Source organism: Macrotis lagotis, chromosome 1, assembly GCF_037893015.1.
Source record: "Macrotis lagotis isolate mMagLag1 chromosome 1, bilby.v1.9.chrom.fasta, whole genome shotgun sequence".
NCBI classification, from domain to species: Eukaryota; Metazoa; Chordata; class Mammalia; order Peramelemorphia; family Peramelidae; genus Macrotis; species Macrotis lagotis.
The window spans coordinates 563,111,132-563,114,661 of record NC_133658.1 but is presented as its reverse complement, the minus strand read 5'-3'; positions in this window follow the sequence as shown (position 1 = coordinate 563,114,661).

Here is a 3,530-nt window from a genome sequence, read left to right as displayed (position 1 = left end):
GTATTGGACTAATGGATTCTCCAACACCTTGCCCAGGAGGTAGAGGATTCTTGGTATTCTCCCCTTTGTTATAATTTTGTTATCACTCCTTTGCTTCCTAGCTGGTATAATTGTATATAACATATGGGATTTCCACATGGGACCTATTCCTGGGTGCAATTACAGTGTTACTCCCTGGGGTTGGCCCCTTTCGCTTTCTAGGCTCTCGTTAAGACTACAATCCTGCAAAAATATACCTTAGATATCATGTTCTGAGAGTGTCCCTCTTAAATTTGAGCCTATTGTTATATCAGGCCTCAGTTTTAGACTCCTTTGAAAAGGAAAAAACTTTTCAGAACTTAATTCAAACCATTGCTAATATTTTCAATGTAACTTACTGATGGATTTGTGGGGGGGCCTCAAGGAATAAGCACATGTCCATGGGTCCAAGTTCCACTTGAACTTGTTTGGTTATTGAGTAAGAAGTCCTTATTACAGAGTGGAACTGGAATTTGGAATGAGAAAGAAGAACACCAATGGCCACTGCAGAATCCATGACAGGGAGATATTGCCTTAACCAAACTGGGAAGGGACTCAATTGACTTAGGACAAAGTAGTTGCAGGTGAACTTTCTCTGCTAAGGTTGACAACATGCAATTAGTGCCAGATTGCAGTAGGTACCAGGCCCTTGCAATAGGACCCGTGTACAGTGTAATGATGGTACCTGGGTTAGATGTCATACTGCCAAAATGGATGAGAATCATTGCCAATATATATACTCAGTCATGTAGGAAGATGTAAGGTGACCAATCCATAGAAGAATGTAAAAAAGTATAATCAGAACAATGGTCCCCTGATTACTCAGCTCCAAGTTGGAGATGGGTAAACGACAATGGATAGGAAGGGTTCTTTATTACTTTTTTGGAGTGCCCAAAATAGAGGTGGAGAACCTTTCATTGAGAGATGTAACTGGGAGGAAGGGCCACAATTGTGGAAATGCCAGTACAAAAATGATGGGCAGATGAGGTGTGATGGAGGCCCTTTAGGGGATCAGGATATGCAGTATTACCCTGTAACAGAATATAATCAGACCAGGATTTTCCAGGAAAAAGAATCTGGCCCTAAAAGGGCATTATTGGGTATGTAGACTAACAGCCTATATACACCTCCCATTAAATTGGACAAGGATCTGCTATATAGGATTAATTAGACCTAAGTACTTTTTCCTCCCAGATCAAATAGTAAGTTCTATAGGTGTTCAATTATATGATGACGAAGGAAACCAGAAATGGAGTATAGATACTTCTCTAATGCTAACTGGAGATGCTAATGTTTGGGGGAATGCCTGGCCCCCACAAAGGATAATTAAGGAGTGTGGCCCTGCTACTTGGGCAGAAGATGGGAGCTGGGGATACAGGACACCAATGTATATGTTAAATAGAATCATTAGACTTCAGGCTGTAGTGGAAATTATAACTAATCAAACGGCAAAGGCACTGGACTTATTGGCAGATGAGATCACCCAAACTAGGGAAACTGTACTACAACATAGATTAGTGCTAGATTATCTGTTGTCTGAGGAAGGGGGTGTTTGTGGAAAATTGAATTTATCCACTTGTTGTATGAAAGTTGATGACAATGGAAAATTGGTGAAGGAGATCACCACAGAAATTAGAAAAACAGTCCATGTGCCTGTCCAGACTTGGAACTCTCCCTTTAATATTTCATGGTGGGCTTGGTTATAAGGGTCATAAGGGACTTAATGATGTTGAACTGCATAGAAAGATGATATTGATAAGTCATGAATTTTCTCATTTGTTAGGGTAGTTTGAAGGAGCATATAAAGACAAGATACAAGTGGGAGTTGAATTTGAGGTATACTATATTGAAAAGAATGGAGTTAATGGGGAAGAGAGGAATATGGTAGGAGAAAAGGAAAGGAGAGGAGAGGTAGAATCAGGTAAGTATTTTACATAAAAGAGGCAAGAAAAATCTTTTGCAGTTGTGTGGAAGAGGGGAAGATGAAGGAGAATGAGCGAGCCTGATTCTGATAGGAATTGTCAAAGAGGGAATAACATTCACACTTAATTGGAATCGAAATCTATTTTACTTTAGAAGAATGTAGGAGAGAAAGGGGGTGGGAGAAAGGGGTTGGGAGGATAAGTGATAGAAGAGAGAGAGAAGATTGTGGGAGGGAGGTAGTAAGAACTCTTGAGGGAGATAGGATAAAAGGAGAGAGAATAAAATAAATGGGGATGAGGAAATAGGATGGAGGAAAATACACTTAACAATAGCAGCTGTGGGGAAAAATATTGAAGCAAGTTCTCTAATAATGGCCTCATTTCTCAAACATAGAGAACTGAGTCAAATTTATAAAAAAAGTGTCATGCTCTAATTGATAAATAATCAAGAGATATGAATAGTTTTCAGATGAAATTATCAATGCAATCTATTTCATTCATTTTTTTTTAAATGTCCTAACTCACCATGGATAGGAGAAATGTGGATTGGAACAATTTTGAAGTATTATCTTAAATTTAATGGTTTGGTTAATAGGAGAGCAGGAGAAAATGACAGTGGAAGGGATGTAGGGAAATTGAGATACTGATAAAACCATGCCACTACTAGAAGATATTAGATTCAGGAAGGAAAAAAACCCTATGTTATAGAAATATTTATAGCAGATCTTTTCTGGTGGGAGGGAACTGGAGACTGAGGGGATACCCAGTGCTTGGGGAATGACTGAACAAATTGTGGTCTGTGATTGAGATGAAATGATGTTCTGCTTTGGGAAATGATGAACAGAATCCTCTTAGTAAAAAATTTACATAAGGAGATGTAGTGTAAAATGTACTGTAAACAAAATAATAGTAATATTGCAGGAGGTAAATCATGTGAATGATTTATCTTTTCTCAGGAATGCTGTGACTCAAGAGATCTCTGAAGGTCTTATGATAAAGAATCCTATCCATCCCAAGGACAGAGCTGATAGTCTGTGAATACACATTGAAGTGTACTTTTTATCCACTTTCTTTGTTTTGAAGTTTTTTTTTTTTTAGAGGGAGCTTATGTTTACTTTTGCAATGTGACTATTGTGGTAATGTTTTTCATGATTACACATTTTTAACCTATACCAAGTAACTTGCTATCTCAATGGGGGCTGTAGGGTGGGAGGAAGGAGAGAAATTGGTAATCAAGGTTTTGGAAATGAATGTTGAAACTTGCTTTTGCACATAACTGGAGGAAAAATAAAATAAAGAAAAAAGATTTTTTTCAAAATTTCAGTCTCCAAGTATAGTGATGGTAACTGTTCTGTTTTTATATCCTACATCCTTTCAAAAAATGCTAAATGTTTTGACTTTTTAATTTAATTTAATTCTTCAGGGATCTGTGCTAAACCATCACATCATCTGCAAAAATGATAGAGATTTTTGCCTTTGCTTATTCCTTCAAGTTCTTTCTCTTGCCTTAGTGCTGGGACTAGTGTAGAATCATAATGGGACAAAGGTCAGCCTTGCTTCATCGCTAACTTTATTGGGAAAGTTTAGTTT